Here is a 12,271-nt window from a genome sequence, read left to right as displayed (position 1 = left end):
TGAACATGATAGTGGATTTACTATGATTAATACAAGGTCATTTGAGCTAGTCGGAGATGAGCCCTATGTTCTTCCAAGCCAATGCGAGCAAGTGTTTTATTTTGGTGTTCCACACAAACTAGGTTGGTCATTTTTTGTTAGACATGACCCAAGAGGAAGGCCGGTAAAGTATAATGTGATCGAAGAAGAAGAAATTGAAGAAGTAGAAGAGGAAGTAAATGATTATTAGGAACAACAATTACCCAGTGATGAAGATGAAGAAGATGGTGATGATTTTGGTCATGCTGATGATAATGGTGATAATGATGATGATGATGTTGATGACGATCATGATCATGGTGATGATGGTGATGATGATGATGGTGATAAAGATGATGATGATGGCAATAAAGATGGTGGTGGTGACGACGATGATCAAAGTGACAAGTACAATGATGGTGATGATGATGACATGGATGAAGATCATGATGATCAATGAAATGTCCAGCTAGGATCAATGTCAACTATGATGGGGTCTTGTACGACCAAACTTTTTTTTCTAAACCATATGTGCACATATAAACATTAAGTAGAACATGTCAAATATTTTTTTAAATATACACATTAGATACACTAAATTTTTAACTTAAGACAAATGATTTACATATAAAATCTACTTTATTATTAATATTTTTTTTTGGTAAGTCTATTACTTTAATTTCGCTACTGATTTCTAAGACTTACTAATTTTTTTCACAGGGCGATATGGATGCACCATCTCAGACACCTTCAGTACAGGTAAACATTAAATATTGTAAATTTTAATGTTAATATGGAAAAAAATGCCGTATTATTATGTTCTTTTCTTTATGGCTTTGGAGTTGTTTTGATGAAATTTTACTGATATTTGATGTCACAAATGATAGGAAAAAGCTAGAATGACCGCTGATCAAATGCGATCTGAAATACGGGCTTCATATCTACATAACATTGCCCTTAGTACTGACCCTGTGTTCATCACCCAGAAAATCAAGCAAAGATACACTGATGAACTTGTTAACATTATCATCGAGGCTGACAAAAGTGAGGAGAAAGAGGCACTGAGAACAGAATTGGGCCGTAGAATCCAATCTTTGCAGGTAAGCAATAATTCAACTAAAGAAATAATAGAAGTTCAATAGATATGAATATTTTATACTATCTTATGGATCATGATCTCTAATTTTATGTGTACTTGTATAGACATTTGTGCCATTTGTGACAGCACCTGGTGAACATGGTGATGGTCATTGCGCACAACCTTCATGTAAGTAGCACTTTGTTTGTTTTCATCAACATTATAACACTTACTTTTTTTTTGTGGAAATTTGTAGCTAATATTACATTTGATCTTTATCCATTGCAAATGTCTTTGCTAACAATATTGTATTCTTTAGCTCATGATGAAGTGCGAACTCCTCCTTTAGTTATCGGTCCACTATTGCCTAGTGCATCGTCAACAACAAGGGGCATGCAGACATCCTCATCTATGCCCACTAGAATTGGTAAAACCTTGTTTTGCTATATTTTGTAATGTATTTGTACAAGTTGATGAACAATGAAGTAGCATATCAGTGCTTAAATAATGTCTATAGAAGCCTACATACACACAAACACATGCATACATACATACATACATATTTTGCATTCGTGTGAAGACCCTGCTTAGATGAAATGATTGCTATATGTTCCATTCATGAGAGATGAATTCTTCTGAACTAACTACTCATAAAATCCTTATAAACTATTGCAAAATCTGATTGTTAAAAATAGGACATGTAGTCTAGGACATGCAATCCTTAATGGAATGCGAGGAAAAAACATTTTTGCTAGTCAATTTCTTCAACTTGATTATATCCATAAGTGTGCTTTAATTCATTAGGTGTCTGCTTTAATTGTCACGATGTTTCAGTTGATAGACCAGCAGAGAGCAGTACTGCTAAAGCTGATCCATTTCCTAGAGCAGTTCGTGTGATTAGTACTAGTTCATATGAAGGGACATTATTGCTGAATAAGAAAACTATGTTTCCATTAAAAGAACGAAAGCTTCCAGGTGCTTTAAAATTGTTTTTATTTAAAGTGTAAATTTAATTTATTTTTATATTACTCGTTTTGGACTGATAAATCCTTTATGTTTTTGTAGGTAATAATGTTTTCTTTGACCATCTTTTTAATATGACATTGAGACTATTCGGACCCACCATACGTAAAAGGTACGTAGTTTCATATCATTGCTACATAATTTTTCTTTCCTTCCATTTATTGCAATATATTAAAGTTATTGATCTAACAATCTATTTGTTTTTAAAAAGGTGGAATTAAAAAATCAGCTCATTGCATCTTTTGACGAGAAATTTGGAAAAAACATTTTTGACAATGGCCTACTTCTGAAAAGAGCAGCAAAGCATATAAAGACTATGAGGGATCAATATAGAAGGGCTCTTAAGGATAACCCAAAGTATGACCGTCCTACTATGATTCCACCAATGGAGTGGAATGAAATAGTAGAAGATGCAAAGGAGAAAAGGCTATGTGAAGATAGAGATAATGAAGCAACACAGGGAAAAAAGAGGTATGTCATGATAGTATTAAGTACATTGTAATCATGCACTAATTATTCATATTTGTAAATATATAATCTAAGATGTTTGAAATTGTTCATAGATTACAGGACACATCCGTGGCTACAAAAGCGAGACTAGAAAATTTTGGCCAACACAAACTTGGCTCTGGTGGCTATATGAATCTCCAGTCTCGAGTTGTAAGTACGAACAATGATATGAAATAATTTTTTTAAATATAATGTTGCAAACAATTTTGTATAGTGAAACCATACATACAAAACTAATGATATTAAGCAAAAAATACAAGGCACAGAATTCAATGTGGAGGTCACAGATGAAGATAGAAAACTTGCCTTGAAGGAAGGCTATAAAGTCATGGTTGCACACCTACGCGAAGAATCTGTAAGCCTTGCCCAAGAATCCAGTTCACCAAATGATATCTCACAAGTAAATTGGTTAGATGAAAAGTAAAGAGGTATGTCATGATAGTATTAAGTACATTGTAATCATGCACTAATTATTCATATTTGTAAATATATAATCTAAGATGTTTGAAATTGTTCATAGATTACAAGACACATCCATGGCTACAAAAGCGAGACTAGAAAATTTTGGCCAACACAAACTTGGCTCTGGTGGCTATATGAATCTCCAGTCTCGAGTTGTAAGTAGGAACAATGATATGAAATAATTTTTTTAAATATAATGTTGCAAACAATTTTGTCTAGTGAAACCATACATACAAAACTAATGATATTAAGCAAAAAATACAAGGCACAGAATTCAATGTGGAGGTCACAGATGAAGATAGAAAACTTGCCTTGAAGGAAGGCTATAAAGTCGTGGTTGCACACCTACGTGAAGAATATGTAAGCCTTGCCCAAGAATCCAGTTCACCAAATGATATCTCACAGGTAAATTGGTTAGATGAAAAGTAAATGAAATTGAATAGTTGATCCTTTTCTTTTTTGGTATTAGTTTGGAATGTAAATTGACTGCATAACAATGTGCATAACATTTTATTGCAGCCTTCACATCCTACCATAGAACCTGCTCATGACAAAGGCCATAATGTGCAATATAGTGGTGGAGGTATTAATTTGCTATTGGAAATTAACTATGCAATTATGAATACAATTTAACATCTTCAATTACAATTTGACGTGCATCCTTTTTTTGAATATTTCAGAGCATGTTCAACATCATGCCGAAGGAGTGGAACATGTTCCAAGTGTTCAACATGTTGACATGGCAGCGGATCAAAATGTTAATGTACATGATGTGGCATTGTCAGGTAAGAAAAATGCATGTTATGTTGTACTAGCACTTAATTATAGACTAGTAATAGTTAAATAAAGCAAAAGAGTATGCCAATTTATCCCATTCACTTGTTCTTGCAATAGAGCCCCCTTTAGTGCAACAACCTCTTGCTCCTGCAAAGAGAAGGAGCCATCGTAATTTGACATTACACGTGCCAGAAGAGGAGGAGAATGATGCAGATATGGATGCTCCTATGAGTGCTTTTCTTAAGAGAGCTCAAAAAAACAAAAAGAAGAAATGATGTTTTAAAAATCTTCTTTGATAAACCTTGTTGGATAATGAAAGAACTTTTTTTTAAGTAATTATGTATGAATGATGCGTATTAATACTGATTTTTATTTTATGTTAATGAATATTGTTATGTCTTAATGAAGTCTTGATTAGTATTGTGTATTAATGAATTTTATATCATATTAATGAATGTTATGTGATTGTATTGATTGAATGTTATAGTTCATAAATGGATGAATGAATAAATGAAGTATGTAATTAGATGATAATGGGTACTTTAGATTGATGTTAAGGGGAGGGGGGTGAGGCCAGATGAGCTTCCACCTTCACGTGGTTGGCCTTGTTAAGTAGAGAATATTATAGTATTCTTGAAACCAAGTGAAGCTCAAACTAACATAAAATGGACACTTCGCATGTGGTAGGTCTAAAATGATCCACGACTACTACTGCCCATAACATGAATTTGTGAAATACATTCTAATATCACCAATTTCAACACTCTATTTGAAGCATAGGAGTGGTCTATAGTCTTAGCATGAATTTTGAGTAATGCCTCAGTCTAGATTGCCTCAGAAGTGGCTGGAAGAAGCCTGCACGAGTTTGAGACTATGAACACTCCCTACCTTGGCCAAGAAGAACTTGCCAACTCTCTACTATTATGGAAAACTACAGAGTGGTGTGGCTGGTCTGCAACCAACCAATAAGCTCACAATTAAAGGAATGAGCCTTCCTTCACCAAGGATTGCCAAGCAACGATCTCAAGTGTACCAATTTGATCAATGCTCCAAACATGTGAAAGTTAAGGTTTGAGGTTGGATAAGTGTGAAAGTTAAGATTTTTTATAAACTTCCCCATACAGAGGGAAAATGACTTGAAATTTTTTAATTTTTGGTGTCTTCAAAAAACAAGGCAACAATTGATTCTAACTAGGGTCAAGGACTACAAAGGAAGTAAAGAATGAACCCAGGATCTCCCAAAAACCAATGCATTATCCGATGGGCACTAGAGTCATAATGGGAGGCAACACAGAGTCTTACTGGGGAAACATGCGACAAGCTAAAAATGAGACCAGCACAAAACAATTTGGGGTGGATATCATCTTTGGGTCTTCTCAAAGATTTGGTGTCCCCCTGGACTATGGGGGGCCCTCATTTATATTGCTTGGTTACATCTTAAGAGTAAAAATGAATGATGTCTGGGAGGATTATTGGAGTTAATGTGGATTCCCATAGGAATACTGTGCTAAGGATGGAAATGTAGACAAGGGAGCAACACATCAGGCAAGATAATGCCACTAGAAATATCTACATGATACAAGCATTAATTACAATATATCTTCTATGTATGCAATCTATCATGGTCTGGAAGGATTGAAAAAAAATGTAAAATGTGTACATGGTTTGGCGGGAGCATTTATTAGTGGATTAAAGAAATTGGGCACTGTTAATGTTGAGGATGCTCCATTCCTTGATATTGTAAAGGTTATATGCTTATCGTTAAGCAAGGGGAGATGGGCATCAAAACTTCTATCATTACTGTCTCAGCTCATGGAATGAATCCTGCAAGTGCTACAATGTGTGGAATGAAAATTGTTGTTGTTTGAATTGTTGCTAAAGAAAATATCAATATGGAGAAACTAAGGAAGGAGGATATTAAATAAGATATGTTAAATCATTCAAACTTTAGCTGATAATTCTGTCATAAAACTCTGCAAGTGTGCAAACTGTGGACATAGAGATGAGCATGCACAAGATAATAGTTGTTAGGTCTATGGATCAGAAGATGGTGCTCAAGACTGTGAGAAAAATAGGAAGAAGAGAAGAGTTATGGCCATTGAATCCTTATCAGCCTGGTTACATCACCACTTCTATATATACCAAAGTTTATAATAATTATAGAAAGCACGGATACATTGGGAGTTTTGGGTATTTCAAGCTTTCAGATGAAGATGAGATTTCAAATAGACGCACTTTCATGTAAGTCAGAGCAAAACCCAATATAGTAACTCAAACCCTATTTTATGTTTCATCCTAACCAATGTTGATAAAATGTGCTGATGGATAATCTTGTTGCAGGTTTATGTTAAGGTCACTTGCTAGATCTTTTCACCTTCCAAAGAAGAAAATAATCAGAGGTTCCAATGTTTAATGCATTATTGCAAATTTATCATCTTTAATGAATTCCCAACCCAAGTAGTCTATTACACAGCCCCACCTTTGACAATTTTCTGAATACTGTGATCATTATGCTTAACATGGGCTAGTGATATTTTTAATAGTTGTAAATGCTCATTCTTGAGCATATTCTAATTGGAAAATCTCAATGAACAAATACAAGTGATTTGTAGATTTTGATTATAAAATTTATTTTTGTATAAGGAGTTTAAATTAAAATTTCCAAACCAGTCGAAGGAGCTAATTATTTTGTCATGTTATCACAGTTTTGGTTCATAGATAAATTTTATGAAATCATCTCCTAATACCAAGCGGAAAAGTTGATTTTATTAGAAGGAATAGACCAATACTTTGGGAATAGACCATTACTTTGGGACATTGTCAGCGGCCTTAAAGAGGCAACTTGGTGGGGCAGATTGGTGAGCCTACATAGAGAGGCCAACTTGGTGAGACGAGATGGTGAGTCGACTTGGTGAGATGACCTCGAGAGCTAACTTGGTGAGAGGACTTAAGGAGTTAATCCTTATTGACTGAAAATCAGTGGTTAATTGTCTGCAAATTTGGTTGGAGACAACTCCTTGTGTTTTTCTAGTGCTTGGACCAATTTAGTTTCCTCTTTGTCAGTAGTCTTTGATTGTTACCAAACCGAGCGCTACATTTGTCTAATTACACTGCCATGTTTATGGTGACTCACTACAAGTTATGTTCTCTATTGTTTATTTGTATCTTGAATCCTTCTCCCCAATCCTCAACCTCAATGTGGTTCCACTATCTTTTATCCCTGCCTTATGTTAGTATTGTTTGATGTTTTAATTTTGTAGCTTCTATTGTTAGTATTGTTTGATGTTTTAATTATTTTCTTCATGTATTTTCTCAATGTAGGGGGTACTTCATGATGGAACTACAGTGGCAGTAAAGAAAATTTCTTCCAAATCATTCCAAGGACAAGAAGAATTTTCCACAAAGAAACTTTTCATTAGTCATGTGCAACATCAGAACCTTGTAGCATTAAAAGGGTGGTGTGTGAAGGAGAAAGGGAGAGTACTAGTTGGCCAACACTCCAAGCTTCTCCAAGAGACACACTGCACAGATAGCTTCAGTTGCAAAGAGTTCATAGGTCAAAGACACCACACTGTGATAGATTAATAGTAGCTGGTGCACGTTGGAGTAATTGGGAGTTAGGAGCCCCGAACTGAGATCATTAAAGATATGTCGTAAACAGCAGCATAGTTCCTCTATTATCTGCAATTTATACCAGGTTCTCTTTATCATTTGTTTGTGTTGGTAACTTGTGTTAGTAATGTAAACATAGATTAGTTTCTTGGGATATAGTCAGTGATTGCTCCTTCGTGGTTTCAGATAGATTAAATGTTGTACGAGCTCTGCTGTAGTGGAGAATAATAAAAATTCATAACTGTTATCTCTTGAGTTTTCATATTGTTTACACATTCCTTTGGTCTTGTTACTATGTTCCCATGAGTGATTTCTTATAGTAGTATCCAAGCTTAAGACCTGGGTTACATGCTAACTATTTGACAAAATACTTCTAGCCCAAACTTGATCTCCTTGATCAGAGCAAGCAGGGATTATTACACTGTTCCTGATATCAGTTATTCACATTTCAATTTTATGAGTTTCATTGGTACATTCAGCATTACAAATTTGATTCTCATATTTAGAATTGGCTTAGTTTGATGAAGTTTTAGTACTGTCATTTCTTTCCAACATATTATCTAAAATTCAAACTAGAAGAATCACTTAAAAATCCCATAAGAAACTGCATAACAGTGAGGGTTAGTCATTGTCAAAGTGTTTGATGAAATGTCAAACAACTAAATTGGAAAGGAAATTGGTGCTTATTGAAGCCATACCCAGTTGGGGTTATTACATACCATTGATCTTTATGCAGTTTTGACAGTTTAATTGACCACTTAGAAAATTTTCATTGATTGTTCTATATGGCTCATTTGATATTCACTGTTTCAAATCATAGAGTAAGGTAGTTCATTTTCTTGTTTGAATACTTAGAAATTATTTGATATTACCTCATTGAAAAGGCTTATTTTCCTTCCATTCTGAATGGATAGATCTGATATGTATCAGTCATTGTAAAGAAGTAAAAGTTGTGCTTTCATTTTCATAATCTAAATTAAGATAAGATTGATTTGTTCAGAAGGCTTTTGAATTTCTTGTTTAAATGTAGACCTAAGTCTTTGAGTGTATATACAAAGTTCAAGCACATGCATATGCACGTGTGTTTCCTTTTATTGGTGATAACATTTCCTTTTGCAAATTGTGTTTTGGATCAGATATAAATATCTGATCTACTTAGTTTTATCTGTGGGTTGAACTTTTACAAGATGTTGCAATTGATTGTAAATTTGCCTAAATGTCTTATATTATTGCTTTTAGTTATCAATTGACATCAATCTTCTAAAATATATCTAGGTTTCCATGTTGAAGGGAAGAGTAAATATTGCTGGTGGCACACCAAGCAGGTATTATGGTAATCATAACTCTGATGCAATTATATTGGAGTTTGGGTTATGAGCAGACTTTCTGAGTCTTGATAGTAAGATTCAGCTAGGAAAAATGAGCAGGAGACAGGAAAAAAATTAAACAACTAAAGCCAAAAGGCTAAGACACTAAAAGGCACCTTTACAACTCTAATCTTCCATTTAAGGATACTTCTGCTTTTTGTTTTAATGCCATGGATTTTAACTTCTATGTGCCTAAGCTGATATTGCTAAATGATTATAAATATTCTAGTCCACCCTGTAGTTCTGATCCATTCTAAATGTGTCCTCCAAACCTAATGCCAACCCTGGAATGGAGTGATGCCACCCTGGACGAGGTACAGCTAGCTGTGGAAGCTAAGGGAAAGTCTAAAAATTTCTCCTTTGATCATTGATCTGCATATTGGAGTACTCATTCTACCTGATACAATCCAACTCAATGATTGACCCATTTGAACTTCCTATCTGAGCTCATGCACTTGTGATTGTTGTCCACTATGGTCCATGCAGCCATTATCAAACATTGACTTATTTTCTATCCGGTTGGAGGCATTTTCCTAGGTTACTGTAGTGTTGTAGAGGATAAAAGTGCATACTTAGCACTTCTTTCAACTTCTCTTATACACCCTTCAGCCATTTCATTAAATGTGCCATTTTATTTGATTCAATGGATTTTAGCATTTAATTGTATTCAACCTCTTCCTAATCCTTTTATTTATTTTTCCACTGTGGTCGAAAATGTGGATATGATTAATATTGTAGACACAAATTTGTGCAAATAATCCATATTCTAGTTGAACTTTGCTTGAGTTGGCTTTCCTCCAAAATTGGTTTGTTGCTTGTTTGCTTACCTGTATAATCTGAGAGGACCACTTTTTTTAATAGATCTTGTTGAAGAAAATGGGGAACATGTTAATGAGGAACAACCTTCAATCTTTCAAGTAAATACTAATTTGGTTTCTGCAAGTGTCCATGTTTTTCTTATGTATGGAAATTGACATAGTTTCTTTCTCTTTTGTTTTTAGGAGGCTCTGTTTGGAGGCTCTGATTGGAGCACATCTGGTGGGAGGTGGTGTAAATGTAGCTATTGAGTTAATGCAGTGGATGAATATGGAAGTTGGAATTGAAGTCAAATCAGTAGACATTTCATCCCAAAGCTCTTTCAACTATCCGAGTGTCTTGGACACAAATTTGGATGAATTGGAATCGTACCTAAATTACCACTTTGTTAATCGATGTCTTTTAGTAGAAGCACTCACACATGGTTCACTTACTGAAGCTAAGGGACCTTCCTATCAGGTACATTTTGTTTCACCTTACCTTGAACAATCCGTATATTACTTTGGTAGTAGTTAATTTAAAATTCTTTTAGTGTGCTGATTTTAAATGTGTAAATTATAATTATGAGGTTCAAATCTTACGTACACCACCACTCACACCTTTGCAATATGAAAACATCAAACAAATGGGTACCATTTGCAATCGGACATTAAATCTCTCCTTACAACAGGGTTGTCTAGATTGTTATTAAAGAAGACAATAAAAAGTTTGTGTGGTGCTCAATTTATGCTCCCATTGCACATTACGAGAGAAATGAGCTGTGGAAATGGATATATGGGCTTCAATACATCCCTTGGATTGTGGGAGCTGACTTTAACATGGTTGAGAGTAGGGAGGACAAATCTATAGGAAGTGAGATAAGTGCAAAGGAAATGAAAACTGTTAATAGAATAAAATGAAAATTAAGCTCAACCTGTTCGATCCTCTTGAAGGATATAGAAAAGAAAACCAAAATAATTGGTTTACTGGGTGTAATTGCCAAAAGGTAAGTATAAGGATATATTGCAGATTGGATATATTTTATTGCAATAAAGAATTTTTTTTAGCTTTGATCAGACTGTCATGAATGTAGTGTCAAGGTTACCCCTTGTTCTTTATCTGATCATCATTATTGCTACTGTAAGATTCATATATCTAATGATCAACACTAGGAAAATGAACAGCAAGATAAATTCCTTCAAAACACCAATTTACTAAAAGATGATTGCAATTACCCACTCTTTACCACCAAGGAAATTAACAGATGGATGTTATAAGATAAAAATGCAATTAAAATATGGAATGACAACAATAAAAATTTGGCCACTATATTTCAAACTATTGCACAAAAGAACAACCTTAGACAATAGGAAAACAGAAAATGACCTTCAGAAAGATCTGTTCAAACTAGAGAAGAAGATTCAAATGACCCCAATAACTCAAAATTGAATGAGGAGTTAATCATAGCAAAAAATTTATTGAGAAATCTACATGCTAAAAATATACAAGGATTAAGAGTAAGAGCCAAAATAAATTGGCTTAACAATGGCGATAAGAGTTCAAAACTCTTCTTCAGATGTATGAAAGTTAAGAATGTCTGAGAACAAGTTGACTATATATGAGCTGATAATAAATTGCTAAGTGATCTTAATGAGATAGAGAAGAACTTTTCCTATTCTATAAGATACTTTTCTCATTTCAAGGTGTCATGCCCAAATTTTATGAGATAAAACACAACAAATTTTTATTTTATTTTTAATATTTATCATTATTTTATTTTATATAACAATAATGATATAAGATTGATACACATCATTGACTATTCAATAATTTAATTCTATGAGCATATTAATGCTAACCACAATCATTATCTAATCTAACTTATTAGAGCTTAATCATTTTCCATGCCTACCTAAACCTTTTCCAAATCATTCTATGTTTGCTAACCAATATTCTATTTTGATGCCAAACATGTATTGTAATAGACTTGATCTATCCCTTTGGAGGAGCTACACTCTAAGGTTAACCTAATATTTTAATAATACTTGGTTTCCACAAACTAATAAAATCCTAAGAAAAGCATTAATTACTTACCATTTAGATCTTTCCAATAAATTATTTCAATTTAAATTCAAATATAAATTTTCCTAATAACAACTTCATCCCACATATTAAATACAAAGAAAAAGAAGAAAATTAATTAACAATTCTATTCTAAGTTTCTTTCCCACATCTCTAATTACATATCAAAAACTAGCACATAGCTTCTAACACACTACTTACTAATCCTAATACTATTTTCTTTATTTAGATTAAAACATGCTTATGTTACTAAACCACCCACTTGCTATATGCCACCATAGCATCTAATCTACACAAAAATCTTAACTACATTATTAATGCCCATGACATGTATTAGACAAGGCAATTTTCTTCCCTATTATCTCAACTTTTAACTCAAGCCAAGCCTATCTAGGAGGGTTCATGTGAGAAATCAGGAGGCTTCCTCTAAAGCATGTCCCCTTTTGGTGTTTCCTCCGAGACATTTGTTGGAGGTGACAAGTCTAAAACTGCTTGTGATGAAATGTCTTGTCTTTTTTTAAAACTTAATCTTTCACACCACTTGGCG

Source organism: Cupressus sempervirens, chromosome 5 (genome assembly GCF_028749045.1).
Source record: "Cupressus sempervirens isolate cs-2001-9-10 chromosome 5, ASM2874904v1, whole genome shotgun sequence".
Taxonomy (NCBI): domain Eukaryota; kingdom Viridiplantae; phylum Streptophyta; class Pinopsida; order Cupressales; family Cupressaceae; genus Cupressus; species Cupressus sempervirens.
Note: the sequence above shows the minus strand (reverse complement) of the source record.